A 26,071-nucleotide genomic window follows, 5' to 3' on the forward strand; every position below is an offset into this window, starting at 1 on the left:
AAAATAACAGTAGTGGGACGTCTTCCTCCAAATACCAAGAGGACGTGAATCACTTTTGGAGGTGTCTCTGGAGGAGGAGAACTTTGAGGTCCCTTTTGAAAGCCTGGGAGGAGGCAGTGGTCCGGAGCTGAGGCGGGAGTGAGTTCCAGATTCTCACTGCGTTGCCTGAAAAGGATTGGGCCATTGTTCTTTCCTTCTTGAAAGTGGGAGGTTCAAGTAGAAGATTCTCTGCATTGCGTGAGGGTCTAGAGCCTCCAGAGAGTTTCAGTTTATTCGCCAGGTAGCGAGGAGAGGAGGAGTGCAAGGCTTTGTGGGTGATACAGGCGGTCTTGTAGATAGCTCTAGCCTCGAAGGGGAGCCAGCGAAGGGTGGATAACATCGGTGTGATATGATCGCTTCTTTTGGCCCCATAAATGAAGCGAGCTGCTGAATGGAAAACAGACTTAAGTGGGGACAGGTGGGATTTGGGGAGGTCAGTAAGAAGAGAATTGCAGTAGTCTAATCTGGAGAGGCCCAGCGATTGCACCAGGGTTATAAGGTCCTGTTCCGGGAAGAAGCGTCTGATTCCCCAAAGAAGGCGCAGTTGGTAACGAGCAGATTTTGCAATCGAATTGATGTGGGGGGTTAGATTGAGTTTTTTGTCTAGAATAACTCCAAGGGATTTTGCGCTGTCGACAATGATGGGTTTAGTGTTGAGTAGATTCAGCTGATCCATCCATGATTGAACCGGGGGGGGGAGAGAGTGAGGAGGAGAAGAGGAGGAATTCAGTTTTGAAAGGATTCAGAATCAGTTGATGAGTTGACATCCAGTTTTGGATGGAGTCCAGAGTAGAGCTTAGGAAGGAGAGATAGTGAATCCCGGATTTGCTTAGGAGGTTTCGCAGTGGTTCTAAGTAGAGATTGAACAAAGTGGGTGCAAGTATAGAGCCTTGAGGAACACCCTGCCCTACCGCCACAGGAGAAGAAAGACTGTTCGCAATTTTGATCATTTGGGATCTGTCAGAGAGGAAGGATGCAAACCATTTAAGCACCGTGCCCTCCATGCCCATTCTCTGTTGAAGGATGTTGAGGAGGGTGTTGTGATTGACAGTGTCAAAGGCTGCAGAAAGGTCCAGGAGAATTAGAAGACAGGACCCCCCCGCATCGAGTATCCTCAGCGCGTCATCAACCACTTGCAGTAGGGCTGTTTCAGTGCTGCAGTTTTGCATGAAGCCAGACTGACACTTGTCAAGAAGATCATTGTCCTTGATATGACGAGAGAGTTGTTTTGCTACACATCTTTCTGTGATCTTCGCAAGGAAGGGCATGTTAGTGATGGGGCGGAAGTTGTTGAGGTCCTTCGCATCAGCAGTGGGCTTTTTAAGCAGAGGGGTGACCTGCCCAGTTTTGAAGGGGACAGGAAGGGAGCCTTGCCAGAGAGAGAGGTTGATCAGAGTGGCCCAATAGGAAAGAGAATGGGTATAGAAGTCCAAGGCAATGGCACTGGGGATAGGGACAAGAGAGTGGTTGGAGGGCTTTGTTTCGCGTATGCACTTGAGAAGGGCATCTTCAGATATGGGGTCAAAGCTCTGCCAGATAGCTAAGGATTTGCGCTCCTCTGGAGGTGTAGGATGCGCGACCTGATCCACAAGTGATTTCACTTTTTCATCGAAGAAAATAGCGAAATCGGCTGCTCTCTTAGTAGGATCCTCCACCTCGGAAGAAGGGGGAGAGCAGCTCGGAGACTTGACGAGCTCGAATAGTTTTTTAGGTCTATTTTTGGCGGAGTCAAGGAGGGTTTTGAAGTGCGCCGCTTTCTCAAGGAAGATATGCTTGTGGTACCTGGATCTTGCTGTGCGAAGCATGGCTAAATTGTCTGTGGAGGGCACTTGTCTCCATTGCTTCTCCAGGAATCTTAGCTGCTTCCTTTCCTCATAAAGGGATTTGTTGAACCAAGGTGCTGAGGGAGTGGGCCTTATCCTTTTGCTTTTGAGTGGAGCGACGTTATTAATTTCAGCTGCAAGAACTGTGAGGCATTGGGAGGTGAGATCGTCAACAGCTATGTTTGGGTCTAGCCTTGGAAGTGATAGCAAGGCTGATTCACAGAGGGGACCGACATCAATATTTTTGGCATCACGGAACCAGGAGATGGCCCTCTTGGGTTGGCCAAGAGTTATAGAGTGTGAGAGTTGAAGAGAGAATGGGATGAGGTGGTGGTCAGACCAATCAACATGGAATGGGGAAGAGGTAGAAAGCATGCCTGCTTTAGAAATAACAAGGTCCAGGATTGCACCCTTAGAGTGGGTTGGTTCAATGCAGTGTTGGATAAGATCGTTTGTGGAAAGGAAGGTGGCCAGAGAGTTCGCAGAGGAGTCTTGCGAAACGCCCCAGTGGAGATTAAAGTCACCCACGAAGGTCTGATTGTCACTTTGTGTATATTGGTCGCTGATGAAGTCCGTGAGATCCTCTATAAATGAAGGGCCACTACGAGGCGGGCGGTAAATGATATGGAATCTGAGTGATGGACGGTGTTTCAATTGAAGCTCAAGAGAAAGGCATTCAAAGGTGTGGGAGGAACTGCTTGGAGAAGCCTTAAGTTGGAGGGCGTTTCTAAAGATGACTGCCACACCTCCCCCCGTGTTGTCAGTTCTGTCATTACTAAGTATGGAGTATCCTGTGGGTACTAGGAGATCAAAAATAGAGTGAGAGGTATCATTGAACCAGGTCTCAGTGAGGAAGAGCATGTCAAGATTGTGAAGGGTGATGGTATCGGAGATTTCAAGTTTGTGTTTTACTGCAGATCTGCAGTTGTGAAGCATACAGCGCAGCTCTGTCAAGACTGTTTTGGTGACGGGGGCACTTGGGCTCTGAAGGGTGATTGGGATATTGTACTTATGTGGGGGTGCTCGGGAGGGTTTAGGTGGATGCTTTGTTCTGACAGAGGTGATGGTCGGAATAGTGTAGATAGTGGGGTTGCTAGGGTATGTTTGTTGCAGGAGGGTGGCGTTCAAGGGCTTGTGTGAGTTCAAGACGTTTGCGGACGAGAGGTTGGACTTGGCTGTATTGGGGTGAAGGGGCAAGGTGCATGTGCCCTTTATATAGCCCTGCAGGTAACGGGCCAACCGCAGATCTCTCTGCCGTGTGACCAGGGAGACAGGGATACAGGCTTCTGAATCTAGAGAAAGCAACAGGAGGCTAGTTTTCTAAACATGGATGGAGGAGACTAAACCCTTTGCCCTGTTCCTAGAAGTGATGTTCTCGAGTATCAATTCAAACTGATGCTGTTAGATCACCCAAGGAGACACCCACAACTGTCACTTCCTTCTCCCAATAGTCATGCATGCTTCTGGGGCTGTCCCTGCAGTCACAAGGCTCTCCCTTTTGGATGGTAGAATCCATATAGAGCTTCACTCCTCTAATAAGGGTGAGTTTCAAGGCGCTCTCTTAGAGTGTGTGAGGACAATGGAGCGGTGCACTACCAGAGAGCTGTGACGTTAATAATGAAGCTTGATCAGTTTCTTCGTGGATGTATTCTTTATTTATAAATATCCAATTGCATATAAACAAACATCAGCCAACACGTTTCGTTCATGAAATGAACTTCATCAGGGCAAGCAAGAGGTAGAAAGAACACGTAACTAGTTGAATCTTGAAAATCACAAAACATCACTCAGTCAGTCATAATAACTTTATTTCGATTCATAAAAACAAATCATAAAAGTACAAACATAGCATATTACACAGTTTAAAAGCATCATACCATTATTTTTACATCCTTAGGCGTTATCATGTTACCACTAAATGATTTACAGATACATTTAAAAAAATCACATATATTAAAAAAAGAAATGTTGATCAGTACAAATGCAATTGATATTGATACTAATCTATACAGTATTCTCACAGTTATGAATCAACAGTATTCCATGATGATAATCAATATCGGTTTATGATAATTAGTGCCACTCTAATAAAACTAAGCACAGCATGGCTTATTGCTGGGGTTGATAATGAGAGTAAATGTTCATATCCCTCTTTATAATAGCGAGATCCAAGGGATAACAGAACTGGCCTGATAAATCGGTTTCTAGGATCTTTGTACAAAGAACAAAAAAGTACAAGATGGACAGTATTTTGAGAAACTTTGTTATTACAGGCACAAAGGGGTAAACTCTCACACCAACCCACTTGTTTTGGGAAAGCAAATAAAAAATGCAGTGTGTTAAGGCGGAACCTAGTCAAATAAAAGTGTGTATGTCCTATATATGAAAGGTAAGGTTGATGCTGCAACCTTCCCTTGTGATAAACCGCACTCTCGCTGTTTCTCAGGACACCTAACCTGGAGCGATAGGCCTCTTTAATTAATAACTTTGTCTCGCTACCAACGGACTCAGTGTTCGAGAAAATATGACCCAAACCTATCTTGGAAAAAGTTTCCCTAACATATGATAGCCATGGGATCTTCTCGAAATGTTCAAGCTTGAGGCAGTCTTGTAATATTTCTTTTGTGAGTTTCAAATCATCTGAACTCCAAACCTTGCACCAAAGCAGCAAGGGGGAGACATGGATGATGTCACTCACAAATTCAAGACCCACCTCAGTATGGCAAAAGATGTTAGAGGTACCTGTTGAAACACATAAAAGTCGTTTTATGAACTTATTTTCCATAATTTGAATTTTGTTGCAGGATTGCGTCCCCCACACACCCGCACCGTATGTTGCAACTGGGATGCATTTTGCTATATATAGAGATATTAATTCTGCAACCAGCTTCTGGCCCAATTTGCTAGAAAAACTGAAAATGGCCTCTACAGTTTGGGTAGCCTTTTGGACACGGGCTGATACTAGAGGATCCCAACTCAAGGTTTTATTAAATAAGTTCCCCAGGTAATTGAAGCAGTCAACTTTCACAATAATTGAGTCCTTCACCATAAGCCTGCGAGATTTTACTCCTTTTGGGCCGCAAACCATAGTGAAGGACTTTGTGAAATTGACCCTTAAATCTAGCCCCTGCATGAAGGTTTCAAAAGCATTTAAGCAAGTTTGCATGATGTTGGCAGTTAGGGTCATTAGGACCGTGTCATCCGCATAAGATAACATCGGTATCCGTTTGCCATTAACATGGGGAAAATCTACACAGCTTTCTAGCAGAAAGGCTTCCAGACCATTGGTGTACACCAGGAATAAAAAAGGAGCCAGTATATACCCCTGGCGAATACCCTCAGTCGATGGTATAGACTTTGTCTTCTCACCGGCCGGGCCAAATCTAATCCTTACTGTCGTGGCGGCATGGAGTCTACGAAGGAGGGTAACCAGGGGCTCCTCAAACCCCATAGACTCCATTATTTGCCAAAGTTTGTTTCTACATACAGTATCAAAAGCACTGGATAAGTCCATGAAGGCCAAGTGGATACAACCATGCTTGGCCCTCATGTACTTACCCATGATTAGCGCCAAGTTTAGGCACTGCTCCGTAGTGCCTTTTCCCCGCCTAAACCCATATTGGGATTCCACAATAATATCATTTGACTCAGTCCATGTTTCCAAACGGGCCAGAATCACCCTACCCATTAGTTTACAAGACGCATCAATGAGCGATATGGGTCTGTAACAACAGGGGTCACGTTTATTGCCCTTTTTAAATATCGGGACCACTACCGCCTCTTGCCAAGAGGTTGGAATGCGACCAACCACAACTGCTTTAAACAAGAGTAATAGAAGTGGTGCCCACACTTCTGTATTATATTTAAAAAAGTCCAAAGGCACTGAGTCCGGCCCTGGGGCCTTCAGTGAGGTGCCCTTTCTTAGTGCGGCCTCTACCTCAGAAAGAGTCAGTGAGAGGCTAAGCATATTTGCTGACTCCAACTTAAAATCACAGCTCCTCTCATTGCTGATTGTGTGGGGGGCCCCTTTTGGATTAAAAATATTCCCGTAGTGTTCCTCCAAGTTTTTCCCTGGGATATGCACCTGAAGGGTATCCTTTTCTTCACTTCTTAAGAAAGGGCGGTTTATTACCCACCAGAAAAGTCGGCTGTCTTTTAATTCTGAGGCTTTACCTAAGTCATCCCATGCCTTTCTTTTTAAGTCTGTTTTACGCTTAAAAATGGCATCTCTATAGATGTTCCTTGCCCTTTTGACCAAATCCCTATTCCACGGCACTTGGCGTAAAGCCTTCGTTAAACTGGTCTGCGCTCTTGAACATTCTGAATCAAACCATTTACAGGTATTTCCCTTATTTCCACCCACAGGTTTCAGTAGATGAGAAGCCACATTACCTAAAAGAGACTCAAAGTTGTCAATTATTACCTCTGCCTCATTTAATGGATTTAAGCAAGAATCTAACCTTTGTATATTTGTCTTAAATATCTCCAACTCTAAATGTCTTGCATCTACCTTGTCCCACTTCAAGGTAATCCCCTGATTCTGACTATGTTATGTTATGTTATGTTATATTGATTTTTATAGCGCACAGCTACCCCAGCAAAGGGGCGTCCCGGCGCTTTTGAACAGGCAGATAACAAACACAACACCACACAACTACGAGCAGGAGCAAGAAGGGAGAGAATTAAGAATCTTTAGGGAACAAATGCGTTTTGATGGCCCTCCTAAATGCGAACAGATTGTCAAGTGCACGGATATGGGACGGAAGCGAGTTCCAAAGTATAGCCGCCATAACCCGGAAGGACCGGCCTCCAGCTCTACACAACTTGAAGCGAGGCACTACCACCAAATTTTGACCGGCGGATCTCAAGGCGCGAGAGGGAACATAAGGTATGAGCAGATCCTCAAGAATCTGAGGGGAGGACAACTTGAGGATCTTAAAGGACAGACACAGAGTTTTAAAATCGATTCTCTGCGCCATAGGCAGCCAATGAAGAGACCGAATGGTAGCACTCACAGAGCAGGACCTCGGAAGCCCCACCAGTGCTCTGGCCGCAGCATTTTGGATGCCCTGTATCCGGGCGATTTCTGCCCGGTTCGCCCCTAACAGGAGCGAACTGGCGTAATGAAGCCGAGACAAAATGGTGGCCTGGATGACCAACTGCCTCGTAGAGGCATCGAAGAACTTCAAAATAGGTCTGAGTCCTCGAAGAATCCCGAAGCAGGTGGCTGCAACTTTTTTAGTATGAGCGCAGAAAGTCAGGGCAGAGTCTAGCCAGACCCCTAAGTTTTTTACCTCCAATACCGGGGTAGGCGTAACACCTAACTCGGGGGGCCACCATTCATCACTCCACATGTCCCAATGTTTACCCACGAGTATCTCAGTCTTTTTAGCGTTCAACTGAAGGCAATTGGCTGTCATCCAATCAGCCACCGCCAAGAGCCCTACTCTGAACCTGGGGGACTCAAGGTCTGGCTTCCCACTCAGCACAACCGCCAGCTGCGTATCATCAGCGTAGGAAACGATGGTCATATCCCACTGCTTGGCGACCACAGCCAACGGGTGAACATGAAGGTTGAAAAGTGTGGGACTTAAAGCCGACCCCTGAGGCACACCCAGTTCTAAAGGGTAGAGATTGGACTCAAAGGGCGGAGTGGCGACCCGGAATGAGCGATCAGTCAAGAAACACTGGAACCATTTTAGTGCCTGGCCACAGACACCTGCTTCTCTGAGACGTTGCAACAGTATCGGATGCGAGACCGTGTCGAACGCGGCACTGAGGTCAAGAAGCACCAGTGCCGCAGTATGACCAGAATCGAGCACGGCCCGCAGGTGTTCCGTCATTGCGAGAAGGGCGGTCTCAGTGCTGTGGCCGGCACGAAAACCGTTCTGAGAAGGGTCTAGAATGTTTGCCCTTTGAAGATGCTCAGATAGGAGGACGTTGACGTGGGCCTCAGCTACTTTCGCAGCCCAAGGAAGGAGTGAGATCGGGCGGTAGTTTTCCAACCCAAGAGGGTCTAATATAGGCTTCTTAAGAATAGGAGTGACCACCGCCTGCTTCCATTTGGTCGGGACTGAACCAGAGGACAGAGACAGGTTGATTAAGTGGCCACAAAGGGAAGACAGAGAGTGGGTAGTTCTCTGAATTGCGCCGGTCTAAGAGGATCAGCCGGAGATCCCGATATCACCTTAATGACTAGTTTGTCAAACACTTCCACTGACATAGCAGGGAGGGAGGCAAAGGTCTCAGGGGTGTTGACACTAAGCCTAGGAGTCTCACTGGGAGAAGGAATATTGATAAAAGAGAGATAAATCATCTGGACCTTCTCTAAGAAAAAAGCTGCAAGGTCTTCACAGTGAGATGCCGAGCAGATTTCCGCTGCGGGAGCTCTTTTAGCAGTCAGATCTTTAAGAACCTTAAAGACCAGCTTAGCAGGGTTAGGACTGCTCTTAAACTCTTGAGCGTAATATGCTGCACGGGCCCTGCATACAGCTCTGTGGTAACTTTTAACCCTAGAGAGATACAGTGTTTTTTTCCCTGGCTCATACGACTTACGCCAGTGCCTTTCAGCTTGCTTGCAAGCTTTCTTTAAAAGCAGAAGAGAATCATCGTACCATGGACTAGGTTCCAAAGAACGAACTCTACTCAAGGAGGCAGGAATTAAGATATCAAGGGCCCCCGTGATCCAATCACAAAAGAGATCATACCCAACTTCGACATCGGTGAACTGACCCAGCGGGTTATCCTCAAGCAGACGATGAAAGTCCTCTAGCTTTCCAAGGACGCTTTAGGACAACTCTATCTACAGATTTGAAAGGCAAATCCTTGATCGTAATGTATAATTTCACCAAGAAGTGATCGGACCATGCCACAGAACTTGGCTGCAGCACCTTAACCTTGGTCAAATTCGGAAAGATAGGATCTAATGTGTGTCCGCCCACATGAGTGGGAAAAGGGACCAGCTGGTGGAGCTGAAGTGCCTCCAGATCAGCGAGAGTATTCCTAATAGTAAAATTCTGGCAGAGATCAAAATGAAGATTGAGGTCTCCAATAACACAGAAATTCGCAGAGCCCATTGCAAGCGAACCAACTATTTCAGGAAGAGAGCTTCTAAAAGCAGTATCATTGCCTGGAGGGCGATAGATCAGTAGTCCAGCCAATGTAAAGTGGTGGCTGATTGTTATGCGGAAATACGCACTTTCACAGCCAGCCACATTCTGGACCTTCCAAGTGCACGGATAGCTAGACTTGACAATCGCCGCAATCCCCCCCCTCTGGACTTACGATTGTGGGTATAAATAGAATAATCAGGAGGCAGAGCGAGATTAACTATCGTCGTATCATCATCCTGTAACCAGGTTTCCGTCATAAAAAAGATATCCGGAGACTCATCCATAATAAGATCGTAGATCTCCGAATGGTGCTTGGGCAATGACCTAACATTAAGGTTCCAGATTGTAAGGTCTTTGGGAGTAGAGGGAATGGTGTGGGAAACTAAGGGCAGAGGCGAGGCAATAGAGTCAATAAGAGATGCAATAGGGGCCGGCTTAATAAGAGAGAAATTCTGGCAGGCACAATGGAAAGGACCAAAAAGCGGATCTATGGAGTCCACAGCACAGTAGGAAAGCACGTGCCGGACACTCAGAAGTTCCTCCCTGGAGTACATACCTCCAATAGGCGGCGAGGTGACAGAGTCCTCACTAGCGCCTGGCGCCACCTTAGCGCGGACGGGCACAGACGGGCAGGACTCTGGCTCGACTCCGGCGCGATTACGGCACGCCCGCTGCACGTCTCCATGGGAGGATTAAGTAGGGGCTCGTGAGCCCAGCTGAGCACTAGAGTGCTAAACCATATGGCCGCAAACGTCCCCAGCTACACCCAAAATGGCCGACGAACTTAAGGAACAGCTAGTGGCCCGCCCAAACAGCGGTGAGAGTAACCAAATTATAGTGCAAGTAAGCGCTATAGTGCAGATTAAAAACAGGGGGAAATAAATCAATTTTAAACTAAATACCAAAAACGAGGGTTGTAAAATTAAAAAGCGCGTACGCCTTCAAAGCAGTACTAGCAGCAGCGCTGTGGGCTTCAGTGCAGCGTCATGCAGATAAGCCTTATCCAAGGCCGAATGATCAAAGAAATTCACCTTAAGTAGGGGCTCGTGAGCCCAGCTGAGCACTAGAGTGCTAAACCATATGGCCGCAAACGTCCCCAGCTACACCCAAAATGGCCGACGAACTTAAGGAACATCTAGTGGCCCGCCCAAACAGCGGTGAGAGTAACCAAATTATAGTGCAAGTAAGCGCTATAGTGCAGATTAAAAACAGGGGCAAATAAATCAATTTTAAACTAAATACCAAAAACGAGGGTTGTAAAATTAAAAAGCGCGAACGCCTTCAAAGCAGTACTAGCAGCAGCGCTGTGGGCTTCAGTGCAGCGTCATGCAGATAAGCCTTATCCAAGGCCGAATGATCAAAGAAATTCACCTTAAGTAGGGGCTCGTGAGCCCAGCTGAGCACTAGAGTGCTAAACCATATGGCCGCAAACGTCCCCAGCTACACCCAAAATGGCCGACGAACTTAAGGAACAGCTAGTGGCCCGCCCAAACAGCGGTGAGAGTAACCAAATTATAGTGCAAGTAAGCGCTATAGTGCAGATTAAAAACAGGGGCAAATAAATCAATTTTAAACTAAATACCAAAAACGAGGGTTGTAAAATTAAAAAGCGCGAACGCCTTCAAAGCAGTACTAGCAGCAGCGCTGTGGGCTTCAGTGCAGCGTCATGCAGATAAGCCTTATCCAAGGCCGAATGATCAAAGAAATTCACCTTAAGTAGGGGCTCGTGAGCCCAGCTGAGCACTAGAGTGCTAAACCATATGGCCGCAAACGTCCCCAGCTACACCCAAAATGGCCGACGAACTTAAGGAACATCTAGTGGCCCGCCCAAACAGCGGTGAGAGTAACCAAATTATAGTGCAAGTAAGCGCTATAGTGCAGATTAAAAACAGGGGCAAATAAATCAATTTTAAACTAAATACCAAAAACGAGGGTTGTAAAATTAAAAAAGCGCGAACGCCTTCAAAGCAGTACTAGCAGCAGCGCTGTGGGCTTCAGTGCAGCGTCATGCAGATAAGCCTTATCCAAGGCCGAATGAGCAAAGAAATTCGCCTTAAGTAGGGGCTCGTGAGCCCAGCTGAGCACTAGAGTGCTAAACCATATGGCCGCAAACGTCCCCAGCTACACCCAAAATGGCCGACGAACTTAAGGAACAGCTAGTGGCCCGCCCAAACAGCGGTGAAAGTAACCAAATTATAGTGCAAGTAAGCACTATAGTGCAGATTAAAAACAGGGGCAAATAAATCAATTTTAAACTAAATACCAAAAACGAGGGTTGTAAAATTTTAAAAGAGCGAACGCCTTCAAAGCAGTACTAGCAGCAGCGCTGTGGGCTTCAGTGCAGCGTCATGCAGATAAGCCTTATCCAAGGCCGAATTATCAAAGAAATTCGCCTTAAGTAGGGGCTTGTGAGCCCAGCTGAGCACTAGAGTGCTAAACCATATGGCCGCAAACGTCCCCAGCTACACCCAAAATGGCCGATGAACTTAAGGAACAGCTAGTGGCCCGCCCAAACAGCGGTGAGAGTAACCAAATTATAGTGCACGTAAGCGCTATAGTGCAGATTAAAAACAGGGGCAAATAAATCAATTTTAAACTAAATACCAAAAACGAGGGTTGTAAAATTAAAAAAAAGCGCGAATGCCTTCAAAGCAGTACTAGCAGCAGCGCTGTGGGCTTCAGTGCAGCGTCATGCAGATAAGCCTTATCCAAAGCTAAATTTAATTGGGTGCTCCACAATCTGCATGCTCTTAAAAGCGGGACGCAAACTCAGAATTAGTGGATTGTGGTCACTTGCTGGATTAGCCTCAATTTGGAAATCATTAATAAGATAAGAATATTTTCTAGAGACCAGAGCAAAATCAATCACACTCGTCTGGCCTCCTGTTCCATAAAAGGTAGGAATACTCAGCAATCTTGAGAAATTAGACATGTCCAGGGCACAAAGATCATTAATAATTATAATATTGTTTAAAGCCTCCCCTTGTTTTGAGTGCTTAAAATGTGCAGATGGCTGATCATTTAGGTCTACTAGACCACAGACTCTTAAACCACTAAATTTACACAAGCTACAATTAAAATCTCCTACCCAGATAATAAAAAGAGGAAATATAGTATTAGTTACTTTAGCAATCTCATCCTGTAATTTTTGTATAACCACTGTAATTTGGTGGTCGAATATATTATAATACCAATTAATTAAAAGCAAGGGCACCAGAAATAGGTCCTTAATCAGAAGTAATTGGTACCAGGGAGATTCTACCAATGTAACAGTTTTTATCCTAGTATGCTTTACAGAAATAGCTGCCATAAGGCCGCCCTTGGCTCTTCCAGCATGTGAGGGTGCAGCTGGGACATTAAAAGATTGGTAACCATCCAGACCAAGGGCCCCTCTACTCCATGTCTCCTGGAGACAAATTATATCGAAGGATTCAACACATTTTAGCCATGCCGGATCCTCTAGCCTCCGTGCGAGACCGGCTATATTCCACAAAATCAAACGAAAGGGGTAACCCTCAGTCAGACTGTCTACCTCCCCCAGATGTGTTGTAATTTGCGGCTGGGATACGTCATTCACTCTCGGGATTGCTACCGTTAAACTAGTGTCTGCATCCAGTGGGACAGATGGGACAGATTCTAGATGTCTGGAGATAGCACTCTCACCCTGTGATAAAATGCAATAAGTATGCGCCCAATCCCCATTCAGACGCCTAGTTGGGGTTGATGGTCAGTCCACCATCTCCAGGCAGCTGTACCTGTTCATAGTTGGGATTCCTCTCCAGGAGTCCCTAAAAAAAGGTTCTTTGGGAAGAAAGCTGATAGGATTTCCACCCCATTCCTCTCTAGTAGGATATCTGATGGAGTTACCTCTCCAATCCTCCCACTCTCTGCCTAAAACTCGATGGCCTACTCTATGCCAATTCTCTTCATTGGCTGGATCGTTGTGGAACCAAGGGGGATAGAAAAAGGAAAGTCGTTTTGTATCTATACCTTCGTTGTTATCTGGGGGACCCCATGAGCAGATATGGTTCACTATACGAGGATCCTTAAAGTTAACTAATATACAGTCGCCTTGAATTAACTTCTTACCATGACCCACCCAGGGAACTCTACGAACCATTAAAATCTGGCTCGACCAATAAGGTGGTAATGGTCGGTTCTTATTTAGCCAATATTGGACCTTGTTATTAAGTGCCCAGGAAGGTTCCTCTGAGGTGTTTGGCAACTCCGGAACGCCAGTCAACACCACCACAAAGGGACTAGCCTCGGGAGGGAGATTGGCAGGGAGTCTACTATTAGCAACTCCCCTATAGAAATCCCTATTGGGATCTATCAGGGGACTGTAGAAGTGTTACAAACCACCCTGGCCTGCACAGCAGGCTCTTTAGGTTTATCTGTAGTTTTCTTCTCTACTAGTGCAGGGGTTTTCGGTGTTACAATTTGCCCTGCTGCCACCGTTTTTGTTACTTGTGGAACCACTGTTTCATCAATAGGTAATTTATTGCCCCCTGTCTTTGGTGTCCCAAGAATCAATGGGTTTTTTCTTTTTGAAAGAGTAAGTAGTTCAGCTAGATGTTTTTCAATATGCTGTAATCTAGTTTCTAACGGGGAGAGATAAGATTTAAATAGCTCTCCCAATTTTGTTAGAAATTGATTATCTACCACTTTGTCTTTTTCTCCCCCCCACCGTGATAGTCAAAACATCAGTTGTTTCGTTTCCCAAGAGCTCATTTACTACAGGATTTAGTAAGTCATTATTTCTATTCCCCCCTTCTGGGCAGTTTGGTTTGAAATGTCCCCATGGTGTTTGGCTAACTCCTGTGTCCTCTTAGCCCTTTTAGTTTTCAGTTTATCCCTTTTTTTCCTTACAGCGCCCTCCCTCTTTCCTCTCAACTGTCTTGTGACCTCTGGCGTAGTATGTAAGGATAAATCTGGGGTTCTTTCTAATTACAGACTAATTTGGGAGTCAGACAGAAGTTCTGATGCCGATAAGTCCACCACATTCGGTAGGCTATGCACATCAGCACGAACTTCAGTCGAGGGCGGTTTCCTAATCTGCTCAGGGGTTTTTGCAGTCGCAAGGTGGCCCAAGGAAGATCTTTTTTAGAGAGCCAGTGTTAAATCTTGAGATACTCTGCGTTCCAGATCGGCAATACCCTGATCAATAAAAGAGTTTGCCCTTATAAGAAAATTATCTATGGGACCTACTATCTGGCCCCCTTCAGCAGCAGTTTTGCTCCTGCTACCTCGTGTAGTCATAAAATAAAAAAACAGGATAGAATATACTATCCCAAACATACACTTGGATTAAAATAGACAATGTTCAGATGTAAATCACAACAAGTGTGGAGAATACATACAGTTCTTTAAAACGTGCGATGGGCAAACTTAGAGGGAAGGCCCGGTCCGGTCTTACACGGTCTCTAACGGGCTACAACGGGCCCGCCCTTGGCCCGGGCTTCGCCCCGCGCTTCATCCCGCGCGCGTCCCGCGGGGGCGTTACGGGCGTACCTCAAATAAGAGGAGGAGGGGGCGGGAAGAGGCACCAGGTGCGCAAGGTTTCAACAGCGCAGAGACCTTTGGGCCTCGCAGTCCTGCACCCCCATGGACGCCCAGATGCAAATTTAATTACGAGCAAAGCAACAGTAGCTCCTGGTCCCCCGGTGCAATGGCGGCTTGTAAATCAGCAGTCCCGGTCCCAGCATGAAAGAGGGTTTTAGAGAAAAAGAACACCAGTCTTTAAAAAACAAAGTTCACGACTACGAGCGGCTCCCGCGGAGCGGGGGCCGCGAGTCTTATTTGAGCTTGGCAGGGAGGAGGGGCGGGAAGAGGCACCAGGTACGCAAGGTTTCAACAGCGCAGAGACCTCTGGGCCACGCAGTCCCACACCCCCATGGACGCCCAGATGCAAATTTAATTATGAGCAAAGCAACAGTAGCTCCTGGTCCCCCGGTGCAATGGCGGCTTGTAAATCAGCAGTCCCGGTCCCAGCATGAAAGAGGGCTTTAGAGAAAAAGAACACCAGTCTTTAAAAAACAAAGTTCACGACTACAAGCGGCTCCCGCCGAGCGGGGGCCGCGAGTCGTATTTGAGCTTGGCAGGGAGGAAGGGCGGGAAGAGGCACCAGGTGCGCAAGGTTTCAACAGCGCAGAGACCTCTGGTCCTCGCAGTCCCGCACGCCCGTGGACGCCCAGATGCAAATTTAATTACGAGCAAAGCAACAGTAGCTCCTGGTCCCCCGGTGCAAAGGCGGCTTGTAAATCAGCAGTCCCGGTCCCAGCATGAAAGAGGGCTTTAGAGAAAAAGAACACCAGTCTTTAAAAAACAAAGTTCACGACTACGAGCGGCTCCCGCGGAGCGGGGGCCGCGAGTCGTATTTGAGCTTGGCAGGGAGGAAGGGCAGGAAGAGGCACCAGGTACGCAAGGTTTCAACAGCGCAGAGACCTCTGGGCCACGCAGTCCCACACCCCCATGGACGCCCAGATGCAAATTTAATTATGAGCAAAGCAACAGTAGCTCCTGGTCCCCCGGTGCAATGGCGGCTTGTAAATCAGCAGTCCCGGTCCCAGCATGAAAGAGGGCTTTAGAGAAAAAGAACACCAGTCTTTAAAAAACAAAGTTCACGACTACGAGCGGCTCCCGCTGAGCGGGGGCCGCGAGTCGTATTTGAGCTTGGCAGGGAGGAAGGGCGGGAAGAGGCACCAGGTGCGCAAGGTTTCAACAGCGCAGAGACCTCTGGTCCTCGCAGTCCCGCACGCCCGTGGACGCCCAGATGCAAATTTAATTACGAGCAAAGCAACAGTAGCTCCTGGTCCCCCGGTGCAAAGGCGGCTTGTAAATCAGCAGTCCCGGTCCCAGCATGAAAGAGGGCTTTAGAGAAAAAGAACACCAGTCTTTAAAAAACAAAGTTCACGACTACGAGCGGCTCCCGCGGAGCGGGGGCCGCGAGTCGTATTTGAGCTTGGCAGGGAGGAAGGGCGGGAAGAGGCACCAGGTGCGCAAGGTTTCAACAGCGCAGAGACCTCTGGGCCTCGCAGTCCCGCACCCCTGTGGACGCCCAAATGCAAATTTTATTACGAGCAAAGCAACAGTAGCTCCTGGTCTCCCGGTGCAATGGCGGCTTGTAAATCAGCAGTCCCGGTCCCAGCATGAAAGAGGGCTTTAGAGAAAAAGAACACCAGTCTTTAAAAAACAAAGTTCACAACTACGAGCGGCACCCATCACTCAGTTTGGTCCCCGAGCAAAGACGTGGGCCTCCATATTAAGGGCCAGCGGCAGAATGTCTGATAATGGAAGGTCACGGCCTGTAACCTGATCGTGGAGTGCTCTTTTAGAGTGCCTGGCTGGTGGGGCGTAGGTTGCAGTTTGGCTTTTATAGTAAGCTTGGGTGTTGTGCATAAAGGCTGGGGATGTGCTCTAATTAAAAGTCTAGTGAACCGATAGTTATGCATAAGCATGAGAAGCTGAAGAAAACGGTGACAATAAGTGTAATCTACTATGCAGAGACCAACTTTTCATTTAAGAATAATCTGTTGTTATAAAATGGTGTTAGTGAAAAGAGCCAGGTTTTTGATCTTCTTCGCAATTCAAGATGGTTGTGCATTTTTAGGTATAGAGGAGTGTAAATTGTGGCCCTGCCCTGGATGTTATGATAATGGGGTATCAACGAGGGCACTGCAACCCAAAGGTGTCTTGGCGCTGAAGCATACTTAAAATAGCTCTGAGGGTAAGAAGATTATTTGACAGAGCAAAAAGGCCTTTGGTTCCTTGCTAAAACGCAGGTAGGAGGAGATGTCTCTAAGTTCAGATGGTAAAGATGTCCAGACCCAAGACTGAAAAAGGACGGCCTACTGGAAGGGCCTTGTGAAATCTGGGGAAAAGAATACAAAATCTGAGAGGAATGGTGAAAACATGTCACTGTTAGGAATCTGTTTATGCAATTGTCAATGAATCACAGAACTGTTCCATATATGGAATGATGAAAGAAGTACAGTGCCCTAAAGATTATAAGAGCCTTAATGGGAAGATGGATCACTGACACAATATTGAAATCATAAATATAATAATACCAACATTTTGTGTCAAAAATATAGATCACAAAAATATAATTTGCCTATACATAATATGGTAAGTACAAAAATATAAAAAAAAGATATGTCATTATACTAATATCGGAAAATTCCACACCAGCGAGATCTGGAGTTCCAGAGGCCCAGATTTAAGTTCACCTTTTCCCCACAGTCAAAGAATACCGGGACACTCCAAAAAGAGAAAAACAAATACTTAGGGCCCGATTCCGATGTCGTTCGGACGGCCTCCGAATCGGATTTGGCTATCCTGGATCCGATTTGTGGCCCTTGTTGACGACCAAATCACACACAGGTCCGAATGACCAAGTACGATGCGAAGATCACGTATGTGCCGACCGAATCGTTTCCGGGACCCGAACCTGTCCGTACCACTCATTCGTAGCTGAATCGTGCCACGCTATGGAGCCAAATTCCCACGAAGCAAGTACGATACACGATTTGGACAGCTGATTCGCCTCTGTCTCAGCTAGACGAATTGTCTGTCGGAGGCGTACTTCGGGGGGCTGTAGCAGGCCCCCTTTTCCCGGTCCCCTCCTAATCTGTCACAGGGGTGTGCCCATGGTCCCCCGCTCCAGGCATGCAGTGTGGTGTGCACCATTGAGTGCCCGCCACAGGTTGTACGCTTTTCCCCACCCACCCCTTTTCTGCTATGGGAGCCTGTATATGCTTCTGTACACAGGCTCCCCTAGAGTTCAATGGGAGTCCGAGCAAACTGAGTCTGTAGGCATACGGCAGCATCGTACTCGCTCGTTTGGACTCCCGGAGCACGTCTCGCTTGGAAAGCCCTCCGGATCCGAGTCGTACATATGGGCTTTCCTAGCTTAGACGAACTATAGTCTGGTGGAGACTAAATGAGTAATGCATGTTTTTATTAGCTCTCTTGCATTACATTATTGCCCCAGGTGCACTGACAGTTCTTCGCTGGATTTCAGGCCTATAAGTGTGAGTGTTTCAAAATAAATGATAAACTTAGATTCAAGAATTCTCAGTTTTCTTTCTCTGTCACCACCCCTTTCTGTAACAGTATGGCATCCAAAGTCAGCGAACATGGGGGTGTGCAGCACCTTAAGAATTCAAAGGAAGAAAGATTTTTTTTTTCTGTGTTCCTCTATGAGAGGAAAGCGCCATATAGTAGCAGGTGCCCTCACACACCCTGGAGAGTGTCAAGCTTCATCATTGGGCTTGCTCCTCATCATGCCGGCACAGCAATGCCTGACGGGCACCCATGGAGGGCCTCTCTGCCGGAGTTTTTTTTAGCAGCTGTCTGATGAAGTAGGGGTGTGAGGGTTTTTGTTCATAGTGTGTGTCAAACGTGATGTTTTTATAGAAAATTAATTAAAATATATTTAGTGATGTTCCTAGTCAAAATAAGTTTATTGATTGAGGTGCCCTGGTGATCTCTGACCGCGGGAAAAAGGTGAACTTAATATCAAACAATATATACAAAAATATAATTTTGTACTTTATATGTAGTTTAAGTTAGTACAACTTTTACCATATAACATTAATATAATGTAAATTAAATGTTTAAATAATATTTCTAAAACTATATAAATATTTACTAATTTAAGAAAACACACACACACATATATATATCAAAGTGTATATGTTTATACACACATATATAATGTAAAACAATAAAAAATAACATTTTAACTTACATTATAATTGTATATTTGTTTAAAAAAATGTCAACATAACAATGGGGACTTTTATGTTCTGCAGTAAGGCTGTGCTCTCGAATGGACTGGAGGATTTTCGGAGCCAGGCACTAAGTAGGCTATTGGCCAAGTGGTGGAACTTTGAGACTGTGACATTGTTACAGCAGTTGACTTTAACCCAGTGTTTAATATGCAGACACGTGGGAAGATTATTTTGGGTCTAGCTCTGTTTCTGATTCAATGGAGATTTCTCATGGAACGGAGCATATGAAAGAATTGACACCTATTTGACTGGATGTTACCGAAATCAGTGAGTCTGGTTTAGTACGTATTTTAAACTGTACCGAATGCTGGGATAGTGCTGATACAATTTTAATTTAAATTTGCTATATTTTCTCTGCATGTATGTTGAGAATAAATATTTTGCTCATGAGAGGAGCAAAGTGATTTATTTTAAATTCGTATCCATGTAAGTGAGCAGGTATTTTCACTTTTCATCAAAGACTATTTTTCAGATATTACAACATTAATTTTGAGATGTACCTTAAAGCGATTTATATGACGTCGCATGTGGGAGTATATAAATGTATTTTAAATGTGGCAGTGCTTCAGTGTGACAAAGGCTCTTTTGGCAGCCAATCGTGTCCAGTGACAAGCGCTGTTTGAATTAAACAGAGATTACTTCAGAGTTTCAGAGTTCCTACGTTCTTTTTTATGTGGAGGAACATGGTATGTTGTTAAAAGGCGTTAGCTGTAGCGCCCCTTGCTTGCACCACTGGCGATCAGGAAGCACGCCTGCAACCACAGTTAACACATAAAAAATTTAAAAGTTGCAACAAATAAACTGCAAAAAATGTTAAAATATTTCCAATTTGATTATACATAAAAAGTAAACGATATATAAAAATATGTTTTACTAAAAATATCTTAAAAATCTCATAAATATAACATTATAAATGTAAACACACAAATAATAATATATATTTAAACAATATTAATATTTTGAAAAATATCAATAAAACAATTAAGCTACATAAATAATAAGTATACTATTCCATCCAATTTATTCAACCGTAGAGAAAGTGTTAAACTCAGGAGTGGTAAAATGTACTATTCCCACTCTAGTCTGTCAAACAGTAGGGAAAGCGCTGGACTCAGGAGGGGTAAAATTTACTATTCCCAATCCAATATGTGCAACAGTAGGGAAAGCATTTGACTCAGGAGGGGTAAAATTTACATTTCCCACTCCAGTGGGTAAAACAGTAGGGAAAGGGTTGGCCTCAGGAGGGGTAAAGTTTACTATTCCCACTCCTGTCTGTGCTACTGCAGAGAAACTGTTAAACTCAGAAAAGATTACATTTACTATTCCCACTTCAGTCTGTGCAACCGTAGGGAAAGCATTGTACTCAGGAGGAGTAAAATGTACTATTCCCACTCCAGTCTGTGCAACAGTAGGGAAAGAGTTTGACTCAGGAGGGGTAACGCTCACTATTCCCACTCCAGTCTGTTTTACAGCAGAGAAAGTATTAATCTTACGAGGAGTTACATTTACTATTCTCAATCCAGTCGGTGCAACAGTAGGGATAACATTTGACTCATGAGGAGTAACATTTGCAATTCCCACTCCAGTCTGTGCATCAGTAGGGAAAGAGTTTGACCCAGGAGGGGTAACATTTACTATTCGTACTCCAGTCTGTGCAACAGTAGGGAAAGCATTGGGCTCAGGATGGGTAAAATTGACTATTCCCACTCCAGTCGGTGCAACAGTAGGGAAAGCATTGGACTCAGGAGGGGTAAACTGTACTATTCCCACTCCAGTTGGTGCAACAGTAGAAGAGAGAATAGTTCACTTCAAACAACATATTTTAACAACTCTATTAAATAACAAAAAATATAAATATTAACATTTAAAAATTATACATCTAAATGTCAACACAAAAGAAACAAGTATTTTCACAATCATACCCGCCAACAATTAAAATATAATTGAATTAAAAAGCATAACACACTTAACATACTACGTAATAAATAACACAATTTCTAATAAATGAATAACTAATTTTAAATATAATTATTACTCAAATTAACTTCTCACCCTTTACCTCCATAAACTAAACAACACACATCTAAAATGTAACTTAAAAAAAGATGATCATTTCACAACTTACATAATTATCAATTATATCATTATTAACAAATTAATATTTAATTGTCAATAAATTATTTCTTAATTTGCTTCCCATCTTGTACTCCCAAAAACCCAACAACCCACCCCTAAAGTATATCTTAAAAATTATAATATTTACGCAATTTACATAATTAATTATCAATTAAACACAAATTAATTAACTAATAATTAATCAATTGTTTTCATTAAATTCCCACCATTTACCCCTACAAACACAACAACCCACATCTGAAATGTAACTTACAAATATTTGACATTCACAATTTACATGTATCAATTAAATATGTATTATTAATTACAATTAATAATTAATTCATTATAATTATTTTACTTCCCAACCTGCACCCCTACAAGCACTACACCTGGCGACTAAAAGATAAGGCACAAAATAAATTAATTACATAATTTACATAATGAATCATCAATTACATAATTAATAATTAAAACGTAATTATTAATTAATTATAATTAAGTGACTTCCCACCCTGTACCTCTACTAACACACCAACCCGCAATGACTCTAAAAATTACAATCAATAAATAAATACAATTTGAAAACACCTAAATATTTACAAACTATATTAAAAAACCTTAACAATAATTATGAAATGTATAACATTAACAATCAAAACATACTAAAATATATAAAGATAATTACAAAAACGATATTACAAACAACAATATTTTTGTAACTGATATTAACAACATATTTTTAACACTGATATTAACAACATAGATATTTTTGTAAATGATATTGACAACATAGGTAAAAAAATCACAACAACTTTTTGGGGATTTTTATCACAAATCAGGACCATCCCGGCCCGCATATATATATATCGGACATTATCACAGAAAATCCCTTGAACAATGATAACATAAAAAAAAAGAAGTTGCACTGTGACCATCCGGCTGCCCTCCCACCCACTTGGATTATCGACAACGTAGCTATGCAAATACATCACAGGGGTCCATGTCAACTTTTTATGTCTCTTGACCAAATTGTCTAATTTCGACATCAAGCTGATATTCTGTAGAACAAATGGAAGCCAGGACTTTACTCTGCCCACTGCTGCCATGTCTTCCAGTGTTGTGGACAGCCCCAGGCATGAAAAACCGCCACCTCCAAGCCCATACAATGACCCATCCCTCTCTTCCTCACCCGTATGATAGGTGGGGTAGTCGCCTTCCACTGCCTTGCTATATCTCTCTTTGGCAATGTGAGACACAGGAACAGCAGGTGTAATTTGTAACGGTTTCCACCAATGCCATCTGTGCGTTGTAAAAGGATCACTTTGGGATCTAGCGGAATATACTAGGCAAACACTGCCTCGAGCGGTGCTGTCACTCTCTGCCAAAACCAGGCCAGTGCTGTGCAGCTCCAGACCGTGTAGAAGAAAGTACCCTCCTCTTCCCCACAACGAAGGCACATGCAAGATCAATAAGACCCATACGCCACAGACCGCTCCTTGTATGGTAAGCTCTGTGTAAATATTTCAGCTGGATCAGGCAGAGCCGAGAGGACACCACTGCACTACTAGAAGCCCCTTGGGCATCATTCCAGTCATCTTCATCAATATTGGTAATGTCTGCACTCCATGACGCTCGAAAGGCCGGTATTGTAGTCAAGCTATTTGTGACCAGGGATTGATATCTCTTGCTAAAGTTATGGGTTTCTAGATTCCCCTTCAGTAATTTACCGTTCAGTGGGCTAAACTCTGACACCTCTTGAAGGCCCTTAGGTAAGGGGGTATGGCATGTCGCAGCTGTAGGTATTTATAGAACTGGCTACGGTTGTAGGAAAGTAGGATCTGCTTTCATGGTTACCCCCATTTTGTGCCTGGTGTCAGTGTGTTTGAACTGTAGCTTGCTGGGATCCTGCAAATCAGGACCCTAGCATTTGTGCTCTCACTCCCAAAATGGCTTTGGTAAGTACTTTTGTACCTCCAAAATTGGCTACTGGTGAACCCTTACAAGTCCCTAGAATATGGTACCAAGGTACCAAGTGCATAGGTACACCAGGGGTTTCCCATGGGCCGCAGCATGTAATGTACCACCCATGGGAGCCCACTTCAACTTTGACCACAGGCCTGCCATTACAACCTGTGTGAGTTTTCCTTATATCTGAGGTCACTACATTCAAAACCTGCAAGTCACCCCTATGGAAGGCCCTTCAGTCCTGAGGGTAGGGTGCTTGGTTATAAGTGTGAGGGTGCCCCTGCTTAAGCAGGACACCCCTACAAACCCCAGTGTTGATTCTCAAGGGTTTGTAAATGCAGTCAGACATTTTAGATACATAGTGGACATCAGTCATTACGAGATGTCCAACTATATAATGGCTGTGCCAAACCTGGTCATGTTTGGTATGACACATGTTAGAACTATACCCCAACACAGTGATGGAGGTATGATCCCATGTACTGGGGGCCTCCTGAGGGCCCCCCCCTGTACTACCATTATAGCCTTTTAGGATCTACCAGTAAGCTAGAGTTGCTGCTGACCACAGACATGATTCTGCCTTTCTGCTGCTGAGCTAAGCTCGAGCAAGGGAAGGTAGAAGTATAGGTTTCCTGTCACAGACAGGACTTAGTGTGTTGGGCTGGGATGGAGGCTCTTTACAGTGCCATCAGACTGCATTGAAGCGTACATTTGGTGCCCTCCTTGCATACTCCGACTTGAGCCAGTTCAGGATCCCTTGGTTCCTGATCCGGTGTGAAACTGGACAAAGGACAGCGAGTAACCTCACCTCTGTCCAGGTCCTCCTTTGGCACCCCCAGTTGTTTCAACGCTTTTCCTTGGGTATTTAAGGGCTGCCCTATGGGTGGGGTCTCTGATTCAATATGGAGCAAGACTCACCTCTGAAACCAAGACACTCTTCGATCGTTTAGACACTTGGACTTTGTTGGACTTCGACTGGAACTGAGACTGCATCAAGGAAGTCTCTTGCTGCTCCTGGTCTCGCTATTCTTCAAGTCATCTGCATCATCTATGTCTGTTTTTCACTCAGGTTCTCCAGAAGACCTGTGGGCATCAAGGTCATCTGAAGAAATCTCCCTTGGAGTGAAAGGGTCACTCCCCTGCATGTGCAGGCACCACAACGAAGCTGACCGGTCTGCTGCTCCTGTTGTCCTAAGGACTTCCCATGGCCCAGAAACACGGGCAGTGGTTATGCTGCTCTCTAGAGGCCTGACCAGTCTTCCCTGCAATTTGGAGGACAGTATCCCTCATTGACGGCACTGTGACCAAAACCCTGTGCACCACGTCAACTTGCCGTTGCTGAGGCCTGTTGGCTCTGCAATCCAGAGATCTTTGGGCTCCAAGAAGCTCCAGTCACCGGCACCTCATCCCTTGAAGATCAGCATCCTCACTACATCCCTGGCAACAAGGGCATCCATCCCTGGTGAGCTGCTTGAGGTCCTCTTGTGACTCCTGTGCTTTCGGCCTGTGGGTCCTCCAGAGAGTCTTCTTCTGCTTTGGTGGGTTTCCCTGTTTGCTTGGACCTTCCCGATTCTTTTGCACTTGGTGAGTCCGTTGGACCTTGCTGGTCTCAACGATTGCATCTTGTCGTCTTCCATGCCAGTTACGGCTACCAAGGCTTGTTGGTGCTTCCGCGGGACACTGACCACCTAGACACTGACATCCGATGTGGGACAGCTAGTGTATGGCTTCTGGTCTACCTCAGAATCGCCTGTTCGCCACAGCTACATCGACAAGGTTCACGTCAAAGCGCCCGAGTTCCCTGCCAAGGGTGGCCATTGTGCTTCTGTGCTTCCTGGTCACCTCTGAGTGGCATAGTCTCTGTTGCCTCTGCTTGCATGTTCTCTTCTTTAGGAACCCACCTTTGGATTCCACTGGACATCTTCCCGAACTTCTTCTGAGGCCTTTTCACCAAAGTCTTCCATTGGCGTCTACAGGAGGCTCTGGAGTCACTTCACCCTATGCACCCGGCTTTCCTGGTGCAGGTAACCTGGTTCCTGGGACATCCACAAGTAGGGTGGCTCTACAAACTTTTGTCCTCCAAAGGGTTTCTTCAGGGTCCTGTGGGAAGGATACTTCTTTTTTAAAACTGCAACTGTGACTTCTCCATGGACTTCCATTGGGCACGCAGCTGTCTTTCCACTCTGCACACAGACTCTGTGGGGATCCTGGGTACTTGGCTTGGGTAGTTCCTTGTTCTCCCAGGTCCTCTGAGTCTTCTGGTCCAAGTCCTGTTCTTCATTGCAGTTCGCATTCCACTTTCTAGGTATATGGTTTGGTGTCCCCCTAGAGACCAGTGTATATTTGTACTACTTACCTGACTTTTTCTAAGTATTGTCATCTGTAGTGCTGATATCTCCTGCAAGGAGATATACCAATGTGTTAGTGATTGTGTTGCACAATTAATAGACTTATTTTTATAAATATTGTGTGGTTCTTTTTCACTTAATCTGCACTGTCGATTAAATGTGGTAAAAAAAGCTGCTTTACTTTACTTCAAGATAAGCCTGAAGATTGCTCTCCACAGCTTTCTAAGCTTTCTATGGTTATCAAAGACTACTAAAGTCACCATAAGGATTGCCTGGATTAGTGCAAGGTGCATTACTCCTTTGAGTGTGCACCACATACTAAGCAAAGCCTCCTACACTGGTGCAATTGGGATTGGGTTTGCTTCTCTTGAAATTACTTGAGCACTGTGCTGTACATGATAGAGCCTACTGTGGAGATACCAATGATGTCTCATTTTTGAAACCCACCCAACTGGGCCACCTGTCGAAGGTATATGCTATGCCACAGGGGTGTCTCCTGCGTAAGTCTCCCCCACCACCCCGTCTTACAGACAGATTGTCTCCATGTAGTGATCACTACCTTGGTGGCAGAGAAAAGTGATGTCATATCCTCCCTCTATACAAAAGGGCAAAGAAGAGAAATATACCCCATCACCCATCACTCTTTGGCATATGCCGGGTCGTCCACAGGGCCATACCACCAATCAATAATAACTAGCAAATGAGAGGCTGTGTAATAGGATTGTACATCTATAGCAGGAATGCCTCCACAATACATGGATTTGAAATATGTTCAAAGGGCTAGGTGCGATGTCTCCCCCATAAAAATTAGCTCAAGAAAGCATTGATTTTTTTAAACCAGGTTGGAAGGATAACATAGGGGTGGTTCTGAA

This window comes from Lissotriton helveticus, chromosome 12 (genome assembly GCF_964261635.1).
Source record: "Lissotriton helveticus chromosome 12, aLisHel1.1, whole genome shotgun sequence".
NCBI classification, from domain to species: Eukaryota; Metazoa; Chordata; class Amphibia; order Caudata; family Salamandridae; genus Lissotriton; species Lissotriton helveticus.